This window comes from Pleurodeles waltl, unplaced genomic scaffold, assembly GCF_031143425.1.
Source record: "Pleurodeles waltl isolate 20211129_DDA unplaced genomic scaffold, aPleWal1.hap1.20221129 scaffold_72, whole genome shotgun sequence".
NCBI classification, from domain to species: domain Eukaryota; kingdom Metazoa; phylum Chordata; class Amphibia; order Caudata; family Salamandridae; genus Pleurodeles; species Pleurodeles waltl.
Window position 1 is genome coordinate 109,927 of NW_027150393.1, and position 13,415 is coordinate 123,341.

The 13,415-nt window shown below is 48.6% G+C and overlaps 3 non-coding genes across 3 annotated transcripts; all 3 read right to left on the reverse strand.

Annotated features, from left to right (window-relative positions):
* Positions 1-113: 113 nt before the first annotated feature.
* TRNAV-CAC (transfer RNA valine (anticodon CAC)) lies at positions 114-186 on the reverse strand. Its single transcript has one exon. It is a non-coding gene; the product is annotated as a tRNA-Val (tRNA).
* Positions 187-3,695: 3,509 nt separating this feature from the next.
* On the reverse strand, positions 3,696-3,768 carry TRNAV-CAC (transfer RNA valine (anticodon CAC)). The gene has a single exon. It is a non-coding gene; the product is annotated as a tRNA-Val (tRNA).
* Positions 3,769-7,278: 3,510 nt separating this feature from the next.
* On the reverse strand, positions 7,279-7,351 carry TRNAV-CAC (transfer RNA valine (anticodon CAC)). Its single transcript has one exon. It is a non-coding gene; the product is annotated as a tRNA-Val (tRNA).
* Between the last annotated feature and the right edge of the window lie 6,064 nt (positions 7,352-13,415).

Here is a 13,415-nt window from a genome sequence, read left to right on the forward strand (position 1 = left end):
TAGTAAAGCACGTTTTACACAGGTCACAAGTTTTTAAAGGTCATTTCTGTCTAAGTGTGCATTGAGAGAGACTGAGGTTTTAGGGAGCAAACACAAAAGCTGCTGCTGCCAAGTGTTTCTGCCCGGTCTCGAACCGGGGACCTTTCGCGTGTGAGGGGAACGTGATAACCACTACACTACAGAAACAAGCTTGCTGGTTTGACTGAAGGAGCACAGTTCCCCTCATATGTTTGCACGATTTCCTCTATACTTTATCAGCAGTTGCTCGGAATGCGAGGGGTAAGTGTGAAAATTGCAGCGGTGTCAGCCAGCATGCATACACTCAGACGTCCTGAAAAATCCCACAGCTGCGGGCAGAGACAGACAAATATCTGATGCCTAAATGCCAGTAAGGAGAGCCTGTGAAATCATCACACAGGGCGCACTGAGAGCAAGCAGGAAGGAAGCCAAGGCATTGTAATCCATTTTTCGCCTGAGGCAAAAAATATGTTTTGCGCAACAATGCTTCGAGTGGAATGAGAAATGTTGAGGGGTTGTGTATTTTGAGCAGGATTTGATTGTTTTCCGCTAAAATGGGCTAGTCCGGGATTTGAACCTGGGACATCTCGCACCCTAAGCGAGAATCATACCCCTAGACCAACAAGCCTGGGCACAGAAATGCAACGGCCCCGACCCTGCTCGGAGGGTTGGTGACAGAGAGTGGGAGACTACATCCCAAAGCAAGAAACTGCACATGGTGCTCTCTTCTGCAGTACGACTAGAGTCATTTGCATGGTCTTCATCGAACATGACATAAAAAGCCTCTATCCTTTAGACATTTTGGCCCAGATTTACAAGAAAATGACTAAGCGCGACGCTGTGCCAAATTTGCAAGCCCCACGCGCCGTCATTTTCAAAATGCAGGGAAGCGCCGTATTTAGTAGAATACAGCGCACCCCTGTGCTTCCCCCTGCGCCAGCTCTAAATTAGCTGCTGAGCGCCAACGCAGCCGTTCTTGCACCATGGTACAAGGATGACTGCGTTGAGGGGGAAATTGTTTTTGTGCAGGAAGGGACACCTTCCTGCCCAAAAAAAAAATCTTCAATGGTGATTTGCTCTTACTTCTATGTGTGCTGCAGAATGCATCACACATAGAAAGAGCAAAAACAAGGAGAAATGAAAACATTTCTCCTCAGTGCGCCACTCTAACGACACCCCTGGGATGGCGTTGGATTTTGGTGCTGACGCAGATTTACGCCAACTCCTAAATCTGGAGCAGCATCAAAATGCTATGGTGTTGCTGTGGCACACTCCCAACAACACCCATTGCACGCCCCTTCCAGGGAACGCGCTGCGTGCTAAGGGGCCGTATTTACAAGGTGGTGTTAAGCCACAAAAAGTGGCTGAACGCCATCTTGTAAATACCGCGCAGTGCATAGTGCCACCGGGGCGTCACTAAAAGTGATGCTCCGGTGGCGATAGGACCTTGTAAGTCTGGCACTTTATTTGCTCAAGGTGTGTGTTCTTGGTGAGGGCAGGAAAGCTATTTTCGCTCTCGTACCTTCCTTCCTTGGCTGGGTTGAATGCTGTAGGCTCAGGCTTCATTGCAAAGGTCAAACAGTGAGCAACTGACTGCCGTAAGCTGGCGCAACTCCTCTTGGTGAGCTGTGACAGATGCCCCAGGAGCGTAGTACCTCACGATGGTGAGGGATAGACACAGTCTCTTTTATCTCAGCTTGCCTGTCAGGTGAGGCAGGAAATGCAAATACTGTGAAAAAGCCCAGCGACTCGAACCAGGGACCTTTCGCATGTGAGGTGCGCATGATAACCACTACACTAGACAAACAGACACACTTGCTGGCTTGCTTCATGTGGCTATGCATTGTACTGGAACCACCACACTATGAAAACAGACACACCTGCTTGCTTTATGTGGCTATGCATTGGACTGGGATGCAAGGATGAGGGCCAATGTTCATGACGCTCAAAGCTGAGCCTTCCGGAACACGATCTCTTCCCTTGGAAGAAAGGAACTGGGATCACTTTCATTCCAAGAGGTGATTTCAGAACTGGACCCGAAATTACCATGGAGAAGCACTGTGCATTTAATGTTCCTACGAGCACTGCTGCTCCAGCACAGAAAAGCAGTTGCAAAGAAATCTCGCATACCTTCATGATGCTGAACCGTCTCGACGCCAGTATAAAGCATGTATTGCATTGCAACATGACATCTTACAAGAGTGAAAAGCAGAAATACTCCTGTTTAAAACACAGACTGAACCTATAAAGGTAGGGGTTTGTCTGGGATTTGAACCGAGGTCCTCTCACACCCGAAGCGAGAATCATACCCCTATACCAACTAGACTGCCGCTGCATAGTCATTTGAAACATCTTCTGAAGCGTCTTTCCGAAAAGCAGGGCCATTTGGAGGCTCTCTCTCTCTAAGCGTGCCATAGCAATTGATGTTTTCTGTCAAGGATTTTTTGTTTGTCTCTAGCAAGGCAAGAGGTAGTCAAAATGCCCTGTGCCAGTGAGCTGAACTAGGGCACTGATGTGAAAAGCAGACCCTTTCTGGTAGTTGTAACCCGCTGCAAGTCATGGACCCTTGCACCTTAGACTTCCCAACCAGAAGCACTGATGGGCCTGCTAGCTCTTGAGCCAGAGGAGCATGTCTCTTGGATTCAAGCACACTTGCTCGATCAGCGCTCGATAAGGCTCGATCAAGCGAGATTTATATTAGTGGCTCATAGGCCTGAAACACTCACCTGGGAGACGCAGGGTGGCTGATTTCCCGGAATGGCCCTTGATGGGGAAATCACCTCCTTTACCCCGCCTCATTTCAGAATTGTGTGCTAGTCGCAAGACAGTGTTCAGGGGTTCATGGGTACTGCCTACTCCCAGCTGCCTCTCTGTCTTCTTCATGTAAATTGCAAGTCACGAGGAGGCACCATTGCCAATATGCTCCGCCCACCTAACCAAGAAACCTAGTTTGAGCTTGTCTGCCTGTGTTGTTGCAGGGGCAGTGTCTTCTTTGCCCAAAAGGTGGCAGGAGAGCCTCACTTCAAACAATAGAATCAACTGCTTAAGTAGAAACCAGCATGGTAGTTACTGTCATAAAGTGCAGCTCTAACAGAAGGTGTGCCTGAGATGCCCCTTCCAGTAATACACAGAATTTTGATTGAGGGCCCAGCCGATGGGTTGGTGGATTTCTCCTCACATGCCACAGCAGCTTCCAAAGATAGTGGTGTGAGGAGCTGGCTCTGCAAGCAGAGCAAGATTTAAGGGAAGAAAATACACCTGTCAGAAGTGGGATTTGAACCCACGCCTCCATGAAGAGACCAGAAGGCTCAGCTTCACTGAAGATCAAGCTCTCTTGAGTCTGGCGCCTTAGACCACTTGGCCATCCTGACAGCCAAAACAGTGTGCAGGTCGGACTCTTCAGTCTGCACTTGTTGATTTTGCCGCTTGCAATGTTCCTATCAAAGTCACAGCTTTAAAGGCCCCACAACATAACATGGCCAAGAAAAAAAAAAAAAAACAGAACAAGAAACAATGCACTGCACGACCACCGAGGGATGCAGATTACTTTTTAGCGTCCTGCAATAGTAAAGCACGTTTTACACAGGTCACAAGTTTTTAAAGGTCATTTCTGTCTAAGTGTGCATTGAGAGAGACTGAGGTTTTAGGGAGCAAACACAAAAGCTGCTGCTGCCAAGTGTTTCTGCCCGGTCTCAAACCAGGGACCTTTCGCGTGTGAGGCGAACGTGATAACCACTACACTACAGAAACAAGCTTGCTGGTTTGACTGAAGGAGCACAGTACCCCTCATATGTTTGCACGATTTCCTCTATACTTTATCAGCAGTTGCTCGGAATGCGAGGGGTAAGTGTGAAAATTGCAGCGGTGTCAGCCAGCATGCATACACTCAGACGTCCTGAAAAATCCCACAGCTGCGGGCAGAGACAGACAAATATCTGATGCCTAAATGCCAGGAAGGAGAGCCTGTGAAATCATCACACAGGGCGCACTGAGAGCAAGCAGGAAGGAAGCCAAGGCATTGTAATCCATTTTTCGCCTGAGGCAAAAAATATGTTTTGCGCAACAATGCTTCGAGTGGAATGAGAAATGTTGAGGGGTTGTGTATTTTGAGCAGGATTTGATTGTTTTCCGCTAAAATGGGCTCGTCCGGGATTTGAACCTGGGACCTCTCGCACCCTAAGCGAGAATCATACCCCTAGACCAACGAGCCTGGGCACAGAAATGCAACGGCTCCGACCCTGCTCGGAGGGTTGGTGACAGAGAGTGGGAGACTACATCCCAAAGCAAGAAACTGCACATGGTGCTCTCTTCTGCAGTACGACTAGAGTCATTTGCATGGTCTTCATCGAACATGACATAAAAAGCCTCTATCCTTTAGACATTTTGGCCCAGATTTACAAGAAAATGACTAAGCGCGATGCTGTGCCAAATTTGCAAGCCCCACGCGCCGTCATTTTCAAAATGCAGGGAAGCGCCGTATTTAGTAGAATACAGCGCACCCCTGTGCTTCCCCCTGCGCCAGCTCTAAATTAGCTGCTGAGCGCCAACGCAGCCGTTCTTGCACCATGGTACAAGGATGACTGCGTTGAGGGGGAAATTGGTTTTGTGCAGGAAGGGACACCTTCCTGCCCAAAAAAAAAATCTTCAATGGTGATTTGCTCTTACTTCTATGTGTGCTGCAGAATGCATCACACATAGAAAGAGCAAAAACAAGGAGAAATGAAAACATTTCTCCTCAGTGCGCCACTCTAACGACACCCCTGGGAAGGCGTTGGATTTTGGTGCTGACGCAGATTTACGCCAACTCCTAAATCTGGAGCAGCATCAAAATGCTATGGTGTTGCTGTGGCACACTCCCAACAACACCCATTGCACGCCCCTTCCAGGGAACGCGCTGCGTGCTAAGGGGCCGTATTTACAAGGTGGTGTTAAGCCACAAAAAGTGGCTGAACGCCATCTTGTAAATACCGCGCAGTGCATAGTGCCACCGGGGCGTCACTAAAAGTGATGCTCCGGTGGCGATAGGGCCTTGTAAGTCTGGCACTTTATTTGCTCAAGGTGTGTGTTCTTGGTGAGGGCAGGAAAGCTATTTTCGCTCTCGTACCTTCCTTCCTTGGCTGGCTTGAATGCTGTAGGCTCAGGCTTCATTGTAAAGGTCAAACAGTGAGCAACTGACTGCCGTAAGCTGGCGCAACTCCTCTTGGTGAGCTGTGACAGATGCCCCAGGAGCGTAGTACCTCACGATGGTGAGGGATAGACACAGTCTCTTTTATCTCAGCTTGCCTGTCAGGTGAGGCAGGAAATGCAAATACTGTGAAAAAGCCCAGCGACTCGAACCAGGGACCTTTCGCATGTGAGGTGCGCATGATAACCACTACACTACACAAACAGACACACTTGCCGGCTTGCTTCATGTGGCTATGCATTGTACTGGAACCACCACACTATGGAAACAGACACACCTGCTTGCTTTATGTGGCTATGCATTGGACTGGGATGCAAGGATGAGGGCCAATGTTCATGACGCTCAAAGCTGAGCCTTCCGGAACACGATCTCTTCCCTTGGAAGAAAGGAACTGGGATCACTTTCATTCCAAGAGGTGATTTCAGAACTGGACCCGAAATTACCATGGAGAAGCACTGTGCATTTAATGTTCCTACGAGCACTGCTGCTCCAGCACAGAAAAGCAGTTGCAAAGAAATCTCGCATACCTTCATGATGCTGAACCGTCTCGACGCCAGTATAAAGCATGTATTGCATTGCAACATGACATCTTACAAGAGTGAAAAGCAGAAATACTCCTGTTTAAAACACAGACTGAACCTATAAAGGTAGGGGTTTGTCTGGGATTTGAACCGAGGTCCTCTCACACCCGAAGCGAGAATCATACCCCTATACCAACTAGACTGCCGCTGCGTAGTCATTTGAAACATCTTCTGAAGCGTCTTTCCGAAAAGCAGGGCCATTTGGAGGCTCTCTCTCTCTAAGCGTGCCATAGCAATTGATGTTTTCTGTCAAGGATTTTTTGTTTGTCTCTAGCAAGGCAAGAGGTAGTCAAAATGCCCTGTGCCAGTGAGCTGAACTAGGGCACTGATGTGAAAAGCAGACCCTTTCTGGTAGTTGTAACCCGCTGCAAGTCATGGACCCTTGCACCTTAGACTTCCCAACCAGAAGCACTGAAGGGCCTGCTAGCTCTTGAGCCAGAGGAGCATGCCTCTTGGATTCAAACACACTTCCTCGATCAGCGCTCGATCAGGCTCGATCAGGCGAGATTTATATTAGTGGCTCATAGGCCTGAAACACTCACCTGGGAGACGCAGGGTGGCTGATTTCCCGGAATGGCCCTTGATGGGGAAATCACCTCCTTTCCCCCGCCTCATTTCAGAATTGTGTGCTAGTCGCAAGACAGTGTTCAGGGGTTCATGGGTACTGCCTACTCCCAGCTGCCTCTCTGTCTTCTTCATGTAAATTGCAAGTCACGAGGAGGCACCATTGGCAATATGCTCCGCCCACCTAACCAAGAAACCTAGTTTGAGCTTGTCTGCCTGTGTTGTTGCAGGGGCAGTGTCTTCTTTGCCCAAAAGGTGGCAGGAGAGCCTCACTTCAAACAATAGAATCAACTGCTTAAGTAGAAACCAGCATGGTAGTTACTGTCATAAAGTGCAGCTCTAACAGAAGGTGTGCCTGAGATGCCCCTTCCAGTAATACACAGAATTTTGATTGAGGGCCCAGCCGATGGGTTGGTGGATTTCTCCTCACATGCCACAGCAGCTTCCAAAGATAGTGGTGTGAGGAGCTGGCTCTGCAAGCAGAGCAAGATTTAAGGGAAGAAAATACACCTGTCAGAAGTGGGATTTGAACCCACGCCTCCATGAAGAGACCAGAAGGCTCAGCTTCACTGAAGATCAAGCTCTCTTGAGTCTGGCACCTTAGACCAGTTGGCCATCCTGACAGCCAAAACAGTGTGCAGGTCGGACTCTTCAGTCTGCACTTGTTGATTTTGCCGCTTGCAATGTTCCTATCAAAGTCACAGCTTTAAAGGCCCCACAATATAACATGGGCAAGAAAAAAAAAAAAAAAAAGAACAAGAAACAATGCACATGCACGACCACCGAGGGATGCAGATAACTTTTTAGCGTCCTGCAATAGTAAAGCACGTTTTACACAGGTCACAAGTTTTTAAAGGTCATTTCAGTCTAAGTGTGCATTGAGAGAGACTGAGGTTTTAGGGAGCAAACACAAAAGCTGCTGCTGCCAAGTGTTTCTGCCCGGTCTCGAACCGGGGACCTTTCGCGTGTGAGGCGAACGTGATAACCACTACACGACAGAAACAAGCTTGCTGGTTTGACTGAAGGAGCACAGTTCCCCTCATATGTTTGCACGATTTCCTCTATACTTTATCAGCAGTTGCTCGGAATGCGAGGGGTAAGTGTGAAAATTGCAGCGGTGTCAGCCAGCATGCATACACTCAGACGTCCTGAAAAATCCCACAGCTGCGGGCAGAGACAGACAAATATCTGATGCCTAAATGCCAGGAAGGAGAGCCTGTGAAATCATCACACAGGGCGCACTGAGAGCAAGCAGGAAGGAAGCCAAGGCATTGTAATCCATTTTTCGCCTGAGGCAAAAAATATGTTTTGCGCAACAATGCTTCGAGTGGAATGAGAAATGTTGAGGGGTTGTGTATTTTGAGCAGGATTTGATTGTTTTCCGCTAAAATGGGCTCGTCCGGGATTTGAACCTGGGACCTCTCGCACCCTAAGCAAGAATCATACCCCTAGACCAACTAGCCTGGGCACAGAAATGCAACGGCTCCGACCCTGCTCGGAGGGTTGGTGACAGAGAGTGGGAGACTACATCCCAAAGCAAGAAACTGCACATGGTGCTCTCTTCTGCAGTACGACTAGAGTCATTTGCATGGTCTTCATCGAACATTACATAAAAAGCCTCTATCCTTTAGACATTTTGGCCCAGATTTACAAGAAAATGACTAAGCGCGACGCTGTGCCAAATTTGCAAGCCCCACGCGCCGTCATTTTCAAAATGCAGGGAAGCGCAGTATTTAGTAGAATACAGCGCACCCCTGTGCTTCCCCCTGCGCCAGCTCTAAATTAGCTGCTGAGCGCCAACGCAGCCGTTCTTGCACCATGGTACAAGGATGACTGCATTGAGGGGGAAATTGTTTTTGTGCAGGAAGGGACACCTTCCTGCCCAAAAAAAAAATCTTCAATGGTGATTTGCTCTTACTTCTATGTGTGCTGCAGAATGCATCACACATAGAAAGAGCAAAAACAAGGAGAAATGAAAACATTTCTCCTCAGTGCGCCACTCTAACGACACCCCTGGGATGGCGTTGGATTTTGGTGCTGACGCAGATTTACGCCAACTCCTAAATCTGGAGCAGCATCAAAATGCTATGGTGTTGCTGTGGCACACTCCCAACAACACCCATTGCACGCCCCTTCCAGGGAACGCGCTGCGTGCTAAGGGGCCGTTTTTACAAGGTGGTGTTAAGCCACAAAAAGAGGCTGAACGCCATCTTGTAAATACCGCGCAGTGCATAGTGCCACCGGGGCGTCACTAAAAGTGATGCTCCGGTGGCGATAGGGCCTTGTAAGTCTGGCACTTTATTTGCTCAAGGTGTGTGTTCTTGGTGAGGGCAGGAAAGCTATTTTCGCTCTCGTACCTTCCTTCCTTGGCTGGCTTGAATGCTGTAGGCTCAGGCTTCATTGCAAAGGTCAAACAGTGAGCAACTGACTGCCGTAAGCTGGCGCAACTCCTCTTGGTGAGCTGTGACAGATGCCCCAGGAGCGTAGTACCTCACGATGGTGAGGGATAGACACAGTCTCTTTTATCTCAGCTTGCCTGTCAGGTGAGGCAGGAAATGCAAATACTGTGAAAAAGCCCAGCGACTCGAACCAGGGACCTTTCGCATGTGAGGTGCGCATGATAACCACTACACTAGACAAACAGACACACTTGCCGGCTTGCTTCATGTGGCTATGCATTGTACTGGAACCACCACACTATGGAAACAGACACACCTGCTTGCTTTATGTGGCTATGCATTGGACTGGGATGCAAGGATGAGGGCCAATGTTCATGACGCTCAAAGCTGAGCCTTCCGGAACACAATCTCTTCCCTTGGAAGAAAGGAACTGGGATCACTTTCATTCCAAGAGGTGATTTCAGAACTGGAACCGAAATTACCATGGAGAAGCACTGTGCATTTAATGTTCCTACGAGCACTGCTGCTCCAGCACAGAAAAGCAGTTGCAAAGAAATCTCGCATACCTTCATGATGCTGAACCGTCTCGACGCCAGTATAAAGCATGTATTGCATTGCAACATGACATCTTACAAGAGTGAAAAGCAGAAATACTCCTGTTTAAAACACAGACTGAACCTATAAAGGTAGGGGTTTGTCTGGGATTTGAACCGAGGTCCTCTCACACCCGAAGCGAGAATCATACCCCTATACCAACTAGACTGCCGCTGCATAGTCATTTGAAACATCTTCTGAAGCGTCTTTCCGAAAAGCAGGGCCATTTGGAGGCTCTCTCTCTCTAAGCGTGCCATAGCAATTGATGTTTTCTGTCAAGGATTTTTTGTTTGTCTCTAGCAAGGCAAGAGGTAGTCAAAATGCCCTGTGCCAGTGAGCTGAACTAGGGCACTGATGTGAAAAGCAGACCCTTTCTGGTAGTTGTAACCCGCTGCAAGTCATGGACCCTTGCACCTTAGACTTCCCAACCAGAAGCACTGATGGGCCTGCTAGCTCTTGAGCCAGAGGAGCATGTCTCTTGGATTCAAGCACACTTGCTCGATCAGCGCTCGATAAGGCTCGATCAGGCGAGATTTATATTAGTGGCTCATAGGCCTGAAACACTCACCTGGGAGACGCAGGGTGGCTGATTTCCCGGAATGGCCCTTGATGGGGAAATCACCTCCTTTCCCCCGCCTCATTTCAGAATTGTGTGCTAGTCGCAAGACAGTGTTCAGGGGTTCATGGGTACTGCCTACTCCCAGCTGCCTCTCTGTCTTCTTCATGTAAATTGCAAGTCACGAGGAGGCACCATTGCCAATATGCTCCGCCCACCTAACCAAGAAACCTAGTTTGAGCTTGTCTGCCTGTGTTGTTGCAGGGGCAGTGTCTTCTTTGCCCAAAAGGTGGCAGGAGAGCCTCACTTCAAACAATAGAATCAACTGCTTAAGTAGAAACCAGCATGGTAGTTACTGTCATAAAGTGCAGCTCTAACAGAAGGTGTGCCTGAGATGCCCCTTCCAGTAATACACAGAATTTTGATTGAGGGCCCAGCCGATGGGTTGGTGGATTTCTCCTCACATGCCACAGCAGCTTCCAAAGATAGTGGTGTGAGGAGCTGGCTCTGCAAGCAGAGCAAGATTTAAGGGAAGAAAATACACCTGTCAGAAGTGGGATTTGAACCCACGCCTCCATGAAGAGACCAGAAGGCTCAGCTTCACTGAAGATCAAGCTCTCTTGAGTCTGGCGCCTTAGACCACTTGGCCATCCTGACAGCCAAAACAGTGTGCAGGTCGGACTCTTCAGTCTGCACTTGTTGATTTTGCCGCTTGCAATGTTCCTATCAAAGTCACAGCTTTAAAGGCCCCACAATATAACATGGCCAAGAAAAAAAAAAAAAAACAGAACAAGAAACAATGCACTGCACGACCACCGAGGGATGCAGATTACTTTTTAGCGTCCTGCAATAGTAAAGCACGTTTTACACAGGTCACAAGTTTTTAAAGGTCATTTCTGTCTAAGTGTGCATTGAGAGAGACTGAGGTTTTAGGGAGCAAACACAAAAGCTGCTGCTGCCAAGTCTCAAACCAGGGACCTTTCGCGAGTGAGGCGAACGTGATAACCACTACACTACAGAAACAAGCTTGCTGGTTTGACTGAAGGAGCACAGTTCCCCTCATATGTTTGCACGATTTCCTCTATACTTTATCAGCAGTTGCTCGGAATGCGAGGGGTAAGTGTGAAAATTGCAGCGGTGTCAGCCAGCATGCATACACTCAGACGTCCTGAAAAATCCCACAGCTGCGGGCAGAGACAGACAAATATCTGATGCCTAAATGCCAGGAAGGAGAGCCTGTGAAATCATCACACAGGGCGCACTGAGAGCAAGCAGGAAGGAAGCCAAGGCATTGTAATCCATTTTTCGCCTGAGGCAAAAAATATGTTTTGCGCAACAATGCTTCGAGTGGAATGAGAAATGTTGAGGGGTTGTGTATTTTGAGCAGGATTTGATTGTTTTCCGCTAAAATGGGCTCGTCCGGGATTTGAACCTGGGACTTCTCGCACCCTAAGCGAGAATCATACCCCTAGACCAACGAGCCTGGGCACAGAAATGCAACGGCTCCGACCCTGCTCGGAGGGTTGGTGACAGAGAGTGGGAGACTACATCCCAAAGCAAGAAACTGCACATGGTGCTCTCTTCTGCAGTACGACTAGAGTCATTTGCATGGTCTTCATCGAACATGACATAAAAAGCCTCTATCCTTTAGACATTTTGGCCCAGATTTACAAGAAAATGACTAAGCGCAATGCTGTGCCAAATTTGCAAGCCCCACGCGCCGTCATTTTCAAAATGCAGGGAAGCGCCGTATTTAGTAGAATACAGCGCACCCCTGTGCTTCCCCCTGCGCCAGCTCTAAATTAGCTGCTGAGCGCCAACGCAGCCGTTCTTGCACCATGGTACAAGGATGACTGCGTTGAGGGGGAAATTGGTTTTGTGCAGGAAGGGACACCTTCCTGCCCAAAAAAAAAATCTTCAATGGTGATTTGCTCTTACTTCTATGTGTGCTGCAGAATGCATCACACATAGAAAGAGCAAAAACAAGGAGAAATGAAAACATTTCTCCTCAGTGCGCCACCCTAACGACACCCCTGGGATGGCGTTGGATTTTGGTGCTGACGCAGATTTACGCCAACTCCTAAATCTGGAGCAGCATCAAAATGCTATGGTGTTGCTGTGGCACACTCCCAACAACACCCATTGCACGCCCCTTCCAGGGAACGCGCTGCGTGCTAAGGGGCCGTATTTACAAGGTGGTGTTAAGCCACAAAAAGTGGCTGAACGCCATCTTGTAAATACCGCGCAGTGCATAGTGCCACCGGGGCGTCACTAAAAGTGATGCTCCGGTGGCGATAGGGCCTTGTAAGTCTGGCACTTTATTTGCTCAAGGTGTGTGTTCTTGGTGAGGGCAGGAAAGCTATTTTCGCTCTCGTACCTTCCTTCCTTGGCTGGCTTGAATGCTGTAGGCTCAGGCTTCATTGTAAAGGTCAAACAGTGAGCAACTGACTGCCGTAAGCTGGCGCAACTCCTCTTGGTGAGCTGTGACAGATGCCCCAGGAGCGTAGTACCTCACGATGGTGAGGGATAGACACAGTCTCTTTTATCTCAGCTTGCCTGTCAGGTGAGGCAGGAAATGCAAATACTGTGAAAAAGCCCAGCGACTCGAACCAGGGACCTTTCGCATGTGAGGTGCGCATGATAACCACTACACTACACAAACAGACACACTTGCCGGCTTGCTTCATGTGGCTATGCATTGTACTGGAACCACCACACTATGGAAACAGACACACCTGCTTGCTTTATGTGGCTATGCATTGGACTGGGATGCAAGGATGAGGGCCAATGTTCATGACGCTCAAAGCTGAGCCTTCCGGAACACGATCTCTTCCCTTGGAAGAAAGGAACTGGGATCACTTTCATTCCAAGAGGTGATTTCAGAACTGGACCCGAAATTACCATGGAGAAGCACTGTGCATTTAATGTTCCTACGAGCACTGCTGCTCCAGCACAGAAAAGCAGTTGCAAAGAAATCTCGCATACCTTCATGATGCTGAACCGTCTCGACGCCAGTATAAAGCATGTATTGCATTGCAACATGACATCTTACAAGAGTGAAAAGCAGAAATACTCCTGTTTAAAACACAGACTGAACCTATAAAGGTAGGGGTTTGTCTGGGATTTGAACCGAGGTCCTCTCACACCCGAAGCGAGAATCATACCCCTATACCAACTAGACTGCCGCTGCGTAGTCATTTGAAACATCTTCTGAAGCGTCTTTCCGAAAAGCAGGGCCATTTGGAGGCTCTCTCTCTCTAAGCGTGCCATAGCAATTGATGTTTTCTGTCAAGGATTTTTTGTTTGTCTCTAGCAAGGCAAGAGGTAGTCAAAATGCCCTGTGCCAGTGAGCTGAACTAGGGCACTGATGTGAAAAGCAGACCCTTTCTGGTAGTTGTAACCCGCTGCAAGTCATGGACCCTTGCACCTTAGACTTCCCAACCAGAAGCACTGAAGGACCTGCTAGCTCTTGAGCCAGAGGAGCATGCCTCTTGGATTCAAACACACTTCCTCGATCA